We start from the raw sequence: 17,414 nt of genomic DNA, 5'->3' as shown, positions 1-17,414 counted from the left end.
CTTTTTCCAATATATATCACCAATCTCAAATTTGTAAAGATCCATGGAATCTCGCCATTTGCGGATTACCATTCTATCAAATAAATTTGAGCCTTTATCCAATTCTTGCACTCTCATTTGTTTCTGTTTAACAAACTTTGCATGTTTTAACTGATGAATACCATCGTTTTAAAAAAATAAAGTTCTTATAAACTATTTTTAAACAAAATGAACATTCACAAAGACTAAAAAGGATAAATGGAATGTCTTCAGTGCTCTCCCAAGGATAGTACGATCTCCAAAAGGTAAGACATTTGTTCATATTTCTGACATGTTTATATCCTATTCATCAACTTTCAGTTGTTTCCTCGGTAAGAAGTTGTCTAGAGCAGTCGGTGAAAGGCTTATTTCCCTTTTCATCCCCAGCATTTCAAGTGTTGGCAAAGGATTCATTCTTCATGGAATTGTGTGGAAACTTGACCTTTTTTCCATTCATGAGAGCTAGTGGCATTCTTGTTGATTTATCCAAGTTGCAACCCTTCTCATGGATGATGTCTTGGTTCAAGGATTCATACTTGTGAATGAATGGTTGAGTGTTCTCCAAAGAATGACTTTATCAATTAAAACTCATTACTAACATTTGACTAATCATTGACTAAACTTCTTAATTAACATTGCTTTACTTTCAAATCATTTACTTTATGCAATTTAAATTTCAGTACTTTATCATTCATTGCCATTTACATTTCATGCAACTTGTTTATGTTTAAGTCCTTTTCATTTTGCTCACTTGAGCCATACCCTATGATTGTATGTATCTATATATATATATATATATATATATATATATATATATATATATATATATATATATATATATATATATATATATATATATATATATATATATATATATATATATATATATATATATATATATATATATATATATATATATATATATATATATTATTTGGTTTGATTTGATTTTATTTATGGTCTCAGGACCTTAAAACACCTAATAACAACAAAAACCGTAAAAAAAATATGTTTGTGGACTGTTGGACTTGATCTGAACTTTTGGACTTAGAATTAGGCAACATTCCCCATGCTAAAGGACTTGGCCAATGCCAACATTTGAGACTGAACTATCTTTGATTATGCCTTCCTCTGATGCAAGATCTTGGCTTCCTTTGATTCATCTACTACTCTATCTTTGTGCTTAATTGTTATGTTGTTATTATTGCCTATGATTGATGATCATTCTGAGTTGATCAAGGAGTATTTCATATGCTACATTGAAAGATATTGAAGACTGCTAGCTATTGGAGTGCTTGCTTGGATATTATGGCTATCTTTATTTGATGCCTTGGTCTTCATACTGGTTGCTTGAGTATTGCTTATGCTTGTTGCTTGCTAAAGTCCCAAGGAAAATAGGTCTCAATATGACATTCTTGTTTGTTGGATCGCATCACAATGGTCAGATCTTTTCAACCATTAACTTTTAGTTTTGTCTAGGGTATTCTCTTCATCTCCTCCCACTTCTTAAATTTCAAATTTTCTCCCTCTTTTCAAAAACTTCTTTGTTTGTGATTTCAAACGTAGACATGTTTTAATGATTAGAAACTTTGGCCTTATGCCAGTGAATTTTCAAACTCTTTTTTTTAATCAAACTTGTAAATAAACTTAACCATATTTGTTTAAATTTTAAAAGACAAAAGAACTAACAACCCCATTAAATCTTTGGCCTTTTGTGCCATTTCAGTTAAATTTTTATTAAAATCAATTCACCAACTTCTTTGAAATCTTTACCACGAACTACGGGGTTTTGATCCCTCATTTTTATGTTGGTACGTAGGCATAAGACCGAAGGTCTTGTCAAACATAAAAATATAATTAATGAATTATTTTCTCATCCCCTCAGTCTATATTTTATCAAACATCATTTATACCAAAAACACATGCACACAAAAAAGGGCTCCCTAGGAGTACCTAGGACACTTTTGGTGTTAACACCTTCCCTCTGTGTAACCAACCCCCTTACCTGTAATCTCTGGCACTTTATTAGTTTTGATTCGAAAACTTCTTATCTTTGTGTTTTGTTCGTACTTTTTCCTTTTCCTTTGGAAACAATAAAGCGCGGTGGAGACTCTGTTTTTATTGACGTCAAGTTTATCCATAGCTTGATGGTCACGAATTTACCGCTACAGTCTGGTATGAACCAAAAGATTATGTTTTGAAATCCAAAAAGGGGATGAGACATGAACCCAAGAGTAAAACTGGCGTGAACCATATGTGGGTCATCTGAACATTCGCCACTATATGGTACGACCGAAAACAAGGAGAATTACGTGTTTGGTTTGACAACACAAACAACTATTGGTTCACAAGCAGACACAAGGTGAAGCTAAAAGAGATCGTGTATTTGGATCGAAGATAACAATGTATCACATGAAGTGACTGAAGGTAGAATTACGAATGCATCATGGAGATGAAAGGGGGATAGGGAAAAATACCCAAAGTCAAAGAATTGAGGGATTTGGTAAAAGTGACTAAATGGTATGGTTTGAAACCAAAGATAAAACTATATTGGAATCCATAGAAGAAATGAAATTTTTACCATAGAGGGAAACATGCTTATTGGCACAAAAAAAAAGGAATAAAGTGTTTGGTTTGACAACACAAACAACTTTTGATACAAACGCGAACTTCTTACTAAGCGTCCTAAAAGGGTATATATGGATATCCAAAGGAAATTTATTTGGTTTCAAAGAAATAGTATGTCACTAGAGTGAATGGTTCAATGATCGAAGGTCGATGATGGTTCATGAAAGATATGCATGGAGCCCTAAGGCAGAAGGAATAATTAGGAATATGCTCACCAAGGATTCACATCCTCGTGCCTACGTATTCTCATCGTGCAATGAGAAAGTCATAGCATTTGTAGTTCGTGGAACCACAAGAACAAAGGGAAGAGATTGAAAGTGATGAAAAATATAACTTGCACCAAAAGACAATGGTAGCATGGGAACCCATAAAGGTAAATGAACTTTGAACCGAAGAGTAAACATGTGTTTTGGTCAAAAAGAAGGAATAAAGTGTTCGGTGTGACAACATAAACGTCTCTCGGTTCATAAGGTTTTGGCCAAAAAAGAATGAATAAAATGTTTGGTTTGACAGCACAAACATCTCTTGGTTCACAAGGTGGACTTTGATTAGGTCGTCGTAAAAGGGTGTATATGGGGGGCCATATGGTCTTTGGTACAAGGAACAATATATCACTGTAGGGGAACAAACAATTTGAAATCAAAGAAGAGTGGTATATTAGATCCATGAAGGAATAAACTCTGAACCAAAGACTAAATAGGTGTTTTGGCCAAGAAAGAAGGAATAAAATGTTTGGTTTAACAACACAAACCTCTCTTGGTTCACATGAAGGCATTGGTTATGGAATCCAAAGGGAAAATAATATTTTATCTCAAAAAGATGGTATTTATTGGTGAATGAATAATGAAGGATTAATAAATATGGTAGCTCAGAGATAATCTGAATCGTCGTGCCTACGTATTCTCACCATGCAATAAGAAAGTCAGAGCTTTCGTAGTTCAGCCCACTATGAAGCAAAGAGAAGGAGATATTTGATGAAGAATAATAAATAGGGTAGCTCGCGGAGAATCTGAATCCTTGTGCCTACGTATTCTCACCGTGCAATGAGAAAGTGAGAGCTTTCATTGTTCAACCTACTAAGGTTGACAAGAAGAGATTGAGGCAAGAGATATGATTGATGATGAAATATGGAGAGTGCTTAGCAATCATTTGATATGAATCACACTAAAGTTTATGAATGAAGTTGAATGCTTTGAATAACTAGGGCATACGCCTCGTATGCAAAGTCACTCTAGACAAGGGTAGGAGAAACTTCGTCTCATCATTCCTCATAACTAAAGGCTCATGGCATGTGATATTTATCATATCTGACAAGTAGTTGGAGAAGAATCCTCCTTGCTACTTCTTGGGTTGATGTTGCCTTAGTGAAGAAGACTTGACAATTTATTTGATTCACATTGTATTAAATTCTATGAATAAAGATGAATGCTTTAAATAGCTAGGGCCTACGCCCAGTACGCAAAGTCACTCTATACAAGGGTAGGAGAAACTCCATCTCATCATTCCTCATTACTTAAGGATCATGGCATACAATTTGAACCATAGTTGCCAAGTGTTGACCTTTGTTGTATCTTGTATAATCCACTGCTCAATTTTTCTGGGATGTCTTGCATAGAAGTCTAGACTTGAGGCTTTGAGATCCACAACTTATAGAAATAGTCTCATCAAGTGATCAAGGGTTTTTTTATCACTTGACTAGATTGTGGAATTATACATGAATCAAAGGATTTAGTTGATCAAAATTCCTTTTGATCAACTTTAATCGAAGAGTTTGAATTAGATTGAAAATATATGGTTAACCTAATCTAAAGGTTAAAATATGTAAAAACCCTAAACGAAGGGATCATGCAAAGATATATTAAATACATGAGATTATTTAATTAAAGAGATAAGATCATAAAAAATTAGGATTAATATGCATCAACCCTAATCTCCGATTTGTAATTAATGAAATTAAAGGAAAATCTAATAAGTCTAAATCCAATTAAAGTCTAAAAATCTATCATAACATGAGTTATATATTTTGATGTGTATTTTTATCTAGGTAACTAATGTATATATTTTCTAAAGTAAATGAATTAATGTAATTTTTAACTAAAACTAAAGTATGATATTTCAAACTAAAGGTACTAATTATATATCTAACTAAAGCTGCTAATTATATATATAACTAATACTATTGTATCAATTAAAACTAATGTTAATGGTTATTTTCTAAACTAAGGTTGATGGTTATTTTCTAAACTAAAACCATGTATATATTATCTAAATTAAGCTAATGTATCGTATTTTTCATAAATTAGTATATTTAGTAAATAAAACATACCAATTCATTAGTCCAAATGTTAACTATCTTGTGAGAGTTCTATAGTATTTGTCTAACACTGATAGGAAATAACGGTATAACCATAAGCCACAGCACCAACTTTTCCGGTACTTTTTGCACGTGGATAGAAAATAATACTATTTTAATATGAGATTAATTATTATATATTATCGGTGTAAAAAGTTTTATATTATCAATTTATTACCATCACCCGTTTGCATTACTTTATAGATTTTTAAAATAAAAATCAATTTTATTTTAATATCCAACATTTATTATTAACTGACGGTGTAAAATTCTTTTACCTTATCAATGTATTTCAATTAAAAATTAAACTTTTTAAATATAACTATTAAAATAAAACCATGTTACATGTAGTAATAAGATGCATCACATGTATAGAAAAAAAAAAGACAAAAATGTAAGAACACATTACAGCAAGCAAAGTGAGACCATATTTCACCATGGCATCTATGGCCATGACACATACCCTTCAACAAGTGCTTTTAATTCCTATTGAAGTGTTCATGGGAAATTTCCAATTTCTTAACACAAGCAGACAAGTCCATGAAAACGCATTTGGAGAAAAAGTTGTAGAACCGCTCAAAATTGATTTTTTTTGCAAGACTTGCACGTGATTTAAACTATTCTAAAACACGATTGTATAACTAACACCAATATTGCTTGGATTTTCACCTGGATTTGATTCTGTAACGACTTCGCTTCAGTTCAAAAATCACGTTTCGGTTCAATACTCTTCGGTTCAGAATTGCAACTCAATTTTTGTTTGGGTTATGAATTTGCACTCGATTTCAGCTTGTGTTTTTTATTCCGGTCTTTTGTGTTTTTGGCTCATTGGTTTTGCGGTTTGTGAACTGGTTAACGTTTATAGTTCTGAAACTCGCATGCCAAGTTTTGGATAAAACTCTTGAATCAAATTTCTTCTCTTTTTTCCTTGTTTTGGTTATGTTTAGGGGTTTTTCTTACTCACTGTTTTGGATCTTGGCGATTCCTCTAATGATTATGACTCTTCAATCAGGTTTTGGTTTTGTTATGAATTTTTGGCGGTTTCTTGTGGTTTATGGTGAATTATTGATGATGGTTGAAATTACTGATGAAAGAGGTCAAGTTTTGGTACTGTCAAGATGCTGGATTTTCTGTGGTTTGTGTTCATGACAAGGCTTGGATTGTCACGGCAGTCGTTCACAGAAAATGAAAAGCAAGGAAAATACATAAAAAAAAACATACAAAGATAACTCAAATAAGCAAGCAAGCATAGAAGGCACAAAGAAGCAAGCATTCATAGAGTGACAAATAAAGTTTGAGGTTTACCTATCGGAAACCCTCTAATGGTTCTTCAATGGCGGCGCCGATTCAATACGCTAAGCAATTCTTCAATTTGTCTTCATTTCTTCTTCATCCCCTTTCTTTTCTTCCATCTGTTTACTTGTTGTTGTTGATTTTTTTTGATGCTTGAATCATGAAAAACTATGAGATGAAGTATGGTGAGGGTTTATGCTCAAGTTGATTGAAGTTTCAATGCGAAGCTTCAACAACCATGAATTTGAGCTCTAGTGAGGGAAGGTTGAAGAATGAAGAATGAAGAGTGAAAACTTGAGAGAAAGTGAAGAATAAGTGGAATCAAAAAGTGAAAAAGAAACTCCTTAGTGAGTGAATGATGAATGCTTATATATAACTAGGTGAGAGATCATTAGAGGTTGAAAATTGGTTAGAAATTAGTTTGGGCTGTTTTGGAAACTTTCGGCAATTGTCCAAAGTGGTTAGAAGTTTGTAAGTGGAAGTTTGAGGTAGTTAGGATGGTTAAGGCATGGATGTATGTGAATTTATATGCATGTGCGCATGCAGGATTTTTAATGAATGTGAGGAAAATTGAATGAATTTACATGGCATCACTTGAACATATGCTTGGGTATTTACATGATATGAATGAATGACTTATAGATGTATTTGGATTGATGTTCATGGAAGAAATGATGGTTTACCTGTTGTATAAAAGTGGAATGAAAATGATACATAATTTAGAATTTATATTCATGGTATATGAATAACATGAAGAATTTTTATTGAATTTGACTTTTTTTTAATGGTTTTGCATATGATGTGAATGTGTGTGCATAAGTTGAATTTTAGAGATGAAGGATATGAATTTAAAATGACTTTTCATGTGTATTTTGCAAATGCTCATGATGCTGAATTTTTGTTATGTGAGTGCTGAATTTGTAGAAGTGAATATAATCTCTAACTTGTTTTTATTGTTTTCTTTGCAACATGGTATATTGTAATGGAGCATGAACAAGCACGATCAAAGATGGAGTATGAATGAAGACTATTGAAGAGCTTGGAATTATTTTTATTCTTGTGTATGGAACCTATGTAATATGCTTGTAATGACATAAAGTGATGTACAGTGAAGTCATGTAAATGTAAAAATAATATTTAGTGACTTTTGAACCTTATGTACATGGATTGAAAGACCATGAATAAAAAAAGGAATTATAGCTCAAAGTGTATGTATGGAAATGAATTCCAATGAATGCTTAGGGAATTTACCATGAAGTGAAAAGTGACTTAGTGAATCATTTAAAAATTGAAAATGTATTAAAAAAATCGAAAATGCAAGTCAGATTGAATGACTTACAATATAGGTCATGTAAAAATGCAAAATGTGTGCTTGATGGATATGTCGTGCACATGGTACACCCTTTTTGTACATGATGTGATGAATTAAAGAAGGAGGATAATAGGTTTAGGAATACCTATGATTATGGTCAAATGTCTGGTCAACAGTGTTGACCCCGTTGACCAAAAGTCAACCACTGATTTAAGCAAAACATCATCACCAAAGAGACTTTGACCTAATTTTTGCAAATGAAGATGGAATGATGATATGTAGATAAAATTAATGTTTCATAAATACATGTAGATGAATAAAGTCGTAAGGCGGGTAAAAAATGAAAAAAGTAGAGCAAATTTTGGGGTATGACAGAGACTTAGAGGCCCTAGTAGGTTTATTACACATTGGGGGTTGAGGGTTAACTCACAGCGGTGAGTAGTCCTGTACAGTGGTTTTTGAGGTTGTTTAAGGGGCCAACTCACGTGAGGTGAGATGCCCTGTCGGCAGTTGGCGCTGCTAGGTTGGAGGCAGACAGTTAGATTGTCTGTGTTAACGTTACTAGGAGTGAAGTACTGTTTGAGTAGTAGTGAGTAGTAGCAAGTGTGTATTACTTGAGAGGTTGTCCCTTATCCTTTTGAGGGATAATGTATTTATAGGGGTTCTCCGAAGCCTAATGCTTTTACCTCTTGAATGTGGTCTTAACTGCCCCCTCTTATTGGGGAGGTTATTGACCGTCTATATTTAGGGAGTTATCGGGGACCTTTTCCAGCTTGACTCCCACGTTGGAAGAGGTGTTTGGGAGACTCCCTTGGACTCCCTATAGGGTGGCTCAACTACTGGACAAGGGTGCCCATATATGGGTCTTTACCAAATATAACACTACATATGTATAATTTAGTTATTAGATGTAATAACATTGTGATGCATACATTTTGTCCAAGGCCGCTCACAAGGCACACACATAATGGTCCAATTGCAAGCACTATGAAGAAAGGCGCGAGGAACAAGTGTGACCTTGCTCAAGTACATAACACGTAATTCCAACCTTCTGTCAACTTCCCGATGTTAGATATAATTGAATGGTGTTCCATACAAAGTTTTGGATTAAGCCGAAGTTTTTATAACCATCTAAACTATATAAAGCTATGCTCCCACGAAATCTAGGTATTTTATTCACTCTCACACTCAAACTATTTCTCATTCATTCAACGTTGAAGTGCTAATCATGCAGATCCAACCCGATCTGCCGCATTTGAAACACGCTTCACCACATTTGAACCTTATTTCACCTCTTCATAAATTATTTCTAGTTTGAAATGGAAAAATGATGCCTTATTAATCTGACATCTAATTAATGCAAAATCCCACGCAAAACCATCATCTTTCTCCCATAATTTGGCAAACATTTGATCTCTTTCTCGTTTGAATAACGAATATCCTTCCCGCACAAAGCACTGATCAACCTCATGAAATAATGCCAACATTGAAAGCTACTTGATCACCTGCTCAACGCAACGATGTCATTGCGGCCTCTACAACAATCAATATTCCCGATCTCATGGGGCAAATTCTTGGTCAAGACATGCTTCAAAGCCTCTAAAAACGACAAGCCGGTCTAGGCATGCAATAGGCTAACGATATACTTAACAATGTCTATAACTTGGTGTGACAACAAAGTTCACACCTTTTAGATGAAAGAGTACTTCATATTAGGAAAAACTCAAACCCCACATTTGTTAAAGATTGAGCCCGTAAAGGGTTTATATAGAGTGACGCCTCTCACCTTAAAAGTCGATTTTGTAAGGATAAGTTAGGTCAATCTCAAATTCTAACATGGTATCACGAGCTTATCGATTCGGGTCACCCCTCATTTATATGCGCATCAAGGCCAAAAAGTGTTGGACACAAGGGATTATTGGAAAAACCAAGTCCCACATATCGATAACTCGAGCCACCCACCATTTATATCTGTGCACCATGCCTAATAATACTGGGTGTGATGGGGGTGTATTAAAAAAAAATCTCACATTAGTTAAAGATAGAGTCCGCAAAAGTTTATATAAAGTGATACCCCTCATATTACATACTGGTTTTTAAGGATGAATTAGGACAAACTCAAATTTTAACCCTTCAAGTGGAAGAGACATTGGGCCTACTTATCTTTTGCTTGTTTCGGGTTTTTAATTTTAATTTTTTTAACAATATGTGTTGTTAGATAAGATTTCTATTAAAAACAATTTAACAAAAAATCATTCATTTAGAATCATTAAATTTTATTTCATGATTTGATTACAAAAACAAATTAGAATTATATGAAATATATTTAATTTTAAAAAATTATTATTATTGTTTGGTTTAAATTTAAAATTTTAATTAAATTCAATTTAATTTGACTGAATGGAATAAAATAATATTGTAAAATAATAATTAAGTAAAATATTAAAAAAGTCTTCATAAAAAATTGAAAGAACAAGTAGCACGCAAACTTACTACTATCTCTTTTTGTACCTATTCTATATAGTTTATAATATTTATGCAAAAATGTGGTAGTATACTTATATTCAATTTTTTTAAAATAACCATGTTTTTCAATTTAAATATCAATAGAACCAATTTTTTAAAATAATTATCAAAATAATCAACTTTCTTAACTAATGCGTCAATTGAACTAGCGTATCCAATAATCATTCAAAGGAGACGTTAGCTCCAATGGCGCATGCTCCAATGGAATTGCATGTAGGGTCATGGTAGCTGGTGCATGCATGTGTGATTTAGTGAGTATGCCCATGCATCTGGCGCATGCATGTGTGTGCTTGTGTCATGTGTGTGTGGCGTCTAGGGCATTGGCGTATGCATTCATGGTTTCATTTATAAATAATATGCGCACCTCCCATATTTTTTTCAGACACCTTCTTACCCTCTAACCTCATTTTCTTTCATTCCACTTCAATCTCCTTAAATTTTTTTTTCTTTAACCATGTATGAATACATTCAAAGAGAAATATCGATTTAATCTTTTCAGCAGTGCAGCATCCGATAAAGATTCGACTTTGGAATATAGAATCGTTTGAACGTCTTAATCGAACGTTGAACCGTTGGTTAGATGGAGAAATTACAAATGGTGAAAGGATTAGAAGAATTCAATGACTTTAGTCCACGTTCAACCAAAATGGGGAAGTGCGTGTATGGGTGGATATTAAGACTGACATAGACGTTTACAAGATGATGTATAATATGTTCAAAATTGTTTTGGTGGTTGTAATCGCTTAGTTATAGTAATGGTATTTTATTTGTTGTAGTCTGTTGTGTTGTTGTTTATGTGTTGAATGTGTTGTATTTGTTTATGATGGTATTTCCTCACAAAGTTATCATATGAAATAAATATTGTTTTTAATATAAAGCAAAAGAGGTACAATTAAAATGATCTAGTTATGCTTGTTCCAACACTAGGATAATTAGTACGATTGTGACCGGGCTGACGACATGAACTACATAATTGGACCATTTTGTTCGCCGTATCCATTTTGGTTTGAATACGGGTGCTGTTTGGGCGGCCCTTTTTCTTTCTTCGCATTACTTCATTGTGCTAGAGAATGTCCCCTTGATATTCAGGCCAATAATCCTCTTTTGCAACTGTAGCGGGGTATTCGTTACCTTTAGATTTATTGATTAAATCAAAAGTAAATCATACAATTCGAGTCGCCACCGCACTTATATTTATCCAAAGGAAAGGTTAGAAAGCGAACAAAAACCGAGAAGTTTTATCAAATCAAAAACTAATAAAAATGTCAGAGATTTGGGTAAGGGGGTTGGTTATGCAATGGGAAGGTTTTAAGCACCCAAAACATCCTTAGTATTCTAAGGGAGCCCTTTTTGCAAATGTTGTATGGTAGGTTGGTATTTGTGAGGATATTTGTGCAAACATGATTGGGAAGATGAGAGAAGAATATACAAATTATTTACAATTTTGTTGTTTGAATGGATAAACCCATTGCCTACGTACCATCTTAAAAAAGGTAGGATCAAAACCTCGTAGTACGGGGTAAAAATCTCAAAATAAGTTGGTGAATTGATTGGTCAAAAGCCTTGAGGTCTTTTGTTATCAAAGGGAGAAAACTCAACCTAAAACCACAAATCCACCATGTGAGGAGAGCTTCAACATACTAGTGAGGGATCCACCCTATAATAAGTATGGAAGATTTATAGTCCAATCACTAAGGATACAGGTGAGGATTACATCAACCTCTATGATAACTCAAACCTAATAGCTAATGTTTATGAAAAGCTTTGGCAAAAGTGGCCATTGGAACCACAAAAACAATTTGAGTGAGTTGAATTTACAAATGAAAAGTATTCACAAAATAAAGTCAAAGTTGACTTAAGATTCAATTCAAAATAAGTGTTATGAAAAGAGTTTGAAAAAATCAAAGGCATAGTGCCTAAGTTTCTAATTTTGAAAGAAATGTTTATGTTTGCACAAAAAAGGTTTGGCTTGGGTTAGAGTGGAGAGAAGAAGAGAAGGGCTAGGTCCTAAACATGCAAAGATGAGGGAATAGAAATAAAACCACTTGAAGTTCCCTTCTTGAGATCATAAAGATGATCCAAGTTTCTCCTTTCTTTGGAACTTAGCAAGCAATAAGCAAATGACTCAAGCAATCAAGCAAATAATCAATCAAGCTCATAGGATTCTCCAATTTGGATTTGTCTCTCTTATCTCGGATGCTCATGACAATGGTCTTTCTAACAGCTCAAGTTTGGTATCCCTATCACAAGAACATACAAATCAAAAAGTTCCACAATGCAATAAAAAGAATGGACAAGAGTGAGTTTAGAATAGGGGTCCTTTCAATGTCATCTTCAGGATTAAGCATTCTAAAGGCATGAGGCCTAGTTGCTCTTCAACATATTTAGCATTCTAAAGGCATGAGGCCTAGTTGCTCTTGAAACTCCATTTAGCATAGGTAAGGTCCTAAATCTAAGTCCTTTCTCCATTTTGCATTGGGTTCACACAAACAAAAACAAAACAAGCACAAGGCAAAAGTATATACACAATAATGTGCTCAAGTGAGCAAAAGGCAAATGGCATAAACATAAACATGAGCTCAAGTGAGCAAAGGGCAAAGACAAATGAATTAATGAGCAAGAAATTAAATTGCATTAAAGTAAATTGCAAGAATTAAATGCTTGAATTAAAAGTTAGTGATTAGTAGTTAATGTTAGTGTGCCATAAGGCAATTTAGCGCTATGTTAAGCAATCGTAAGTGGACTAATGTAGTAGTCACACCTATCTGAGGCCGGTCAATAAAACTGTAGGCAAATAAATACAACTTAGAGATCATGACTAGTAAGCCAAGCTCCTACAACTTGCCATGCCAAAAGAACAGAAGAATGACCTTGTATGGATTTAGGCTTTTTGCTTGACCAAGAAGCAACCTATCTTTAATGCAAAGCAATTCACTTGATCTTTGATCAAGATGAATTTGATTTGGATCAAAGAAGGTTAAGCCTCTCATATGTCAAGGCTAACCACCAATCATCAACTCATTGGTCAAAAAGAAAAAGAAAAAGAAGAAGATGGAAATGGAATGTACAAAATTAAAAGTCAAATAACATAACCAACACACATTGACCAAACATGAATGGAATCAACATCAATCAATGGTAAACAGAAATGAAATGAAGATTAGAAGTCAAGAAATAATAAAAATATTTTTGGTATTTTTTGGAATTAAAATAATACTTGAAATAAAATGAACAAATAAAGGTCAAACTTCAAATCCAATTCAAATCAACTTGGAAAAGTCCAATTGGATCATCATAAGTCTATCATGGTCAAACAAGGTTTGACAAAAAAATTCATCATTTTTTGAAAACAGAAACTAATTTTAAACAATTAAAAATGAATAAAAATAACATGATTTGACTAAAATCTCAAATAAATCTCAAATCAATTAAGAAATTGATGAAAATATTTTTCATAGATTCATCATCATCCAAAGATGTTAAGAAAATATTTTTGACATTTTTGAATATCAAAAAGTATTTTAAATGAATTAAAAATAATCAGAAATGAAATAATTCACAAAAAATATTAAATGGAATCACAACAATAATTAAAAATCATTTTTAGAAACTAGACTTCAAGAGAAAAATTTGCAATTGGTCCCATATTTTTGTGATTCCAAATAAGTAAGTTATGAATTTTTAAAATAAAATGGAATAAAACAAAATTAAAACAGAAATTTAAAAATAGCAAAAATCCTGAGGCGTCAGATCCACTTCATTAATTGACGTGGTTGATCTTGTGGATGGGAAGAGCGCGTGCATTGTGAACCTTAGTCAACAACGTGGCACATGGTATTAAATAAAGTCATAACAATGAAGCGCTAGGATTAGATCTGGAAACATGAATCCAAGGGTTGAGGCTAGGACGCTTGGGGACAGTGGTGGAAACCACCGTCTTCTCCGTTGAGAAGGCCAGTTCCGGCCACCAGTTGCAAGTTTTCAAATCTCAACCATAGCACGCGATCTATATATCATTCGAAAGATGGGGTGATGTACATCACCCCTGTAACCTTAGTTTTTGCGCAAGACTCTTATAGAAGAAGAAATCTGAGATGGAAAAACAAGGTACTCAATCTGAACTTGTCCAATTCTTAAAATTAAAACCACAAATCAATTGCCTCTCACATGAGGACTTCAAAGATGCCAACCAATATAAATAATGTTCAATATCCAAAGAGATTCGAAGGAAAACAGTTGGAGTGAAAACCTTTGAAGTGCAGTTTTTGTGAGCTTGATCCAATCCAATTCTTCAGTGCAACTTGATCTTGAAGTAACAAGGAAGCAAGGCTAAGGAATTATAAGCCAAAGATCAACCAATGAAGTTGAAATTTGAGCTTGAAAAGTGAAGAGACAAAATTCAGAATTCCTTTAATAGAGGGTTGGGGAATCAGTTGTGCAGAGCTTCAGGCGCCTTTAGGTTGAGATTTGAAGTGAGCAAAGCATCCTATTTATAGCCAAGGCTGATGCAATGCAATGAAGAATTCGTGTGTGCATGAACTTGGATCCTCCATGCATGGGCCTGTACAGGCGCATGTGTGGCCCAAACTCAATTGGTTTTGCATGTTGAACACATATGAAAGTGGAATGGACGTGCATATGGCAATGTATAAGCTTGTGCGTGGAATTTTAACATGTTATGCATAATTGAATCAAAAACTTCACCTCTTCAAAAATGCCATTTGGAAAATTGAAACATAAGCATGTGGGTAATGGTTGGAAAGGTCTTAACATAAGGAACAAATGTTATGTTGAACAAAAATTCATTTGGAGTTTGGAAAATATTGAAAACTAGCCATGAAGTTCAAAGTACAAAACATACATTTCAAAATTTTTCCAAAATGGACCAACTTCAAGCCCTTCTGTTTTAATGATGCAAGCCTCAAATGACAAAACCTCTAATATGAAAGTTGTATATATTTTCAAGACAATAAATTTGGACTTAAATTTTGCATCATTTGGATTTTTGATGAAAACGTTATGGGCACTTGAAGTTGGACTTTTTCACATTTCAATGGGTTTGGTCCAAAGTGGCCTATAATGTTTTGTATTATCACATGTGTTTCGTTTTGGATTATGAAACTTTGTCCAACATAACAATTGAATTCGACATCCTAAACTTTCCAATGCACTTGGTCTCACCTCAAAATCATAAAAAATGAAGGAGTTAGGTCCTTGGGAAGTTGACCCAAAATTAGGGTTTCAGTCAAAATGACCTATAATGTTTTGAAATGAATGATGACCTTCCAAGTTTCAAATGGGTTTTTTATGAACATGAAAGTTGTTCATATGGTTCTTAAGAACATTTTTATCTTAGGGTCATCATCATTTGACAAACACAACAAAAGTTAGGTCTCAGTGGATTTCAAAATAGTCAAATGAATTGACTGATCAACTTCTCAAGTCCAAACTTCAAATCTTGATGAATGAATGATTGAGGATACTCACATAGGATCATATATGCATAAAATGATGAATGAAATAACTTCCCTTGATTTTATTTGATCATGGGTTGAGGTTGCTTCATGAGCAAGGCATAGTCAATGCACAAATGAATTAGGGTTTCCTTGGGAAACAATCCTCAAGCCCTTTGGTTTATCTTGATCAAATTGGCAAATTGAGATACTTTGGAGGCATATATGATGTTTGAGAGCTTTGGGAACCATTCTCATGATGGCTTTCAACTTCATCTGGCCATATCAATGAGCATAGGGGCCTCCTAAGAGCCTTGGATCACATGATTGCTTAAGCTTCAAAACAAAACAAGTTAATGACATATTTTTGTGCTTTTGGTTAGTAAACAAAATAAGAAAAGAAATAATATACAATTCTAGCATGCTTGGTGGTCTCAAACCAACTCACACAAGTCCCAACCCAAGGGTGAAGGAGCTAAAATGCTATGATCCTTGAGGCAAGATGCAAAGACCAATGATATGATGCCGTGAGGGATATTAGGGTCAAAGTTAGGGTCTTACAACAACCACTGAAAAGCTAATTTTGTTAACATTGGATAGGCTTATGACTTTGTAAACGTCGGTTAGTAAGTAGGATGGATCCCTTCGAACCTTTGAACATGCCACAATGATTGATCCACGCCAAATAACTTTGTCATCATACGTCCAATAATAAATCCCCGTCCAAGAACAATGTCAACCCACCCAAATCCAACGACCAACCTCTTACTATCACCCTACCATATACACCCAACAACCAAACATCCAACCTCGCAACTCATTCATGCCACACACGCAAACTCAAAACCAAAAACCAAACCCTAACCACCAACAACCATACGCAGCCACCATAACAGTCTATAGCCTAGATGATTCATACAATTCATGCAATCGTAGACCCCCACCAATGACCACCCAAACATCCCATCACCACAACACCCAACCATTGTTTACTATAATACACCCCAATAACCATTAATTCGTTTCCAAACCGATTCAATTTCCCAATTTGGGCAACCATACCATCCATAATTCACCCAACCACAACAATCCAACTACGACAACATGGGCATCAAACTCAATTACGGAAGCTCTGTTGGCGACAATCCCCCAACTATTGGGGACAAAATATGACATGTCTATCAAATACCACTGGACCTTCCACCAGACCTTCACACCAGCCACCATTTAATCATGTTAACACTCAAAAGCCCAAAACACCTCATGAAAATCGTAGGAGACCTCGAAGACAGATTAAGGCACCTGGATGTGGAACAAAGAAGCGTTTCAATCGAGCGGGTCATTGAATTTCTTGTCAATTCTATGTAATTTTTCATTATACTATAAATATAATTTATATTTTCAGAATTTATTTTAATTAATTATAAATTTATCATTTAAATTTCTTTCTAAAAAAGTTAATGGTGCATGCGCCACATGCTGTAGCGGGAAATGAAGGAGAATTGTGATCCAAAACGCAGCGGAAATTAAAATTTTCTCCTTTAGAGATCCTTACGAATGGTCATGATCAGTGATAGAATATTTACCTCTTGTGACGATTGAAACCTTTGGTGCAGATATCTTGTGACGATCAAAACCTTTGATGTAGATCCACGGAGCGATCACGAACGTTGAACGATGACAACGTCTCTACTCAGTCCACACGAACGGATTCCTTCAATCTCATTGCTAGCTGGTACGAATGAAGGCTTTGAGTGAGAGAGAGAGAGAGAGAAAACAAAAATAATGCAACCGCAATGAATGCTTCTGCACAATAGAACCACTTGTGTGG

This window comes from Lathyrus oleraceus, chromosome 2 (genome assembly GCF_024323335.1).
Source record: "Lathyrus oleraceus cultivar Zhongwan6 chromosome 2, CAAS_Psat_ZW6_1.0, whole genome shotgun sequence".
Taxonomy (NCBI): Eukaryota; Viridiplantae; Streptophyta; class Magnoliopsida; order Fabales; family Fabaceae; genus Lathyrus; species Lathyrus oleraceus.
This window is presented reverse-complemented; position numbering follows the sequence as displayed.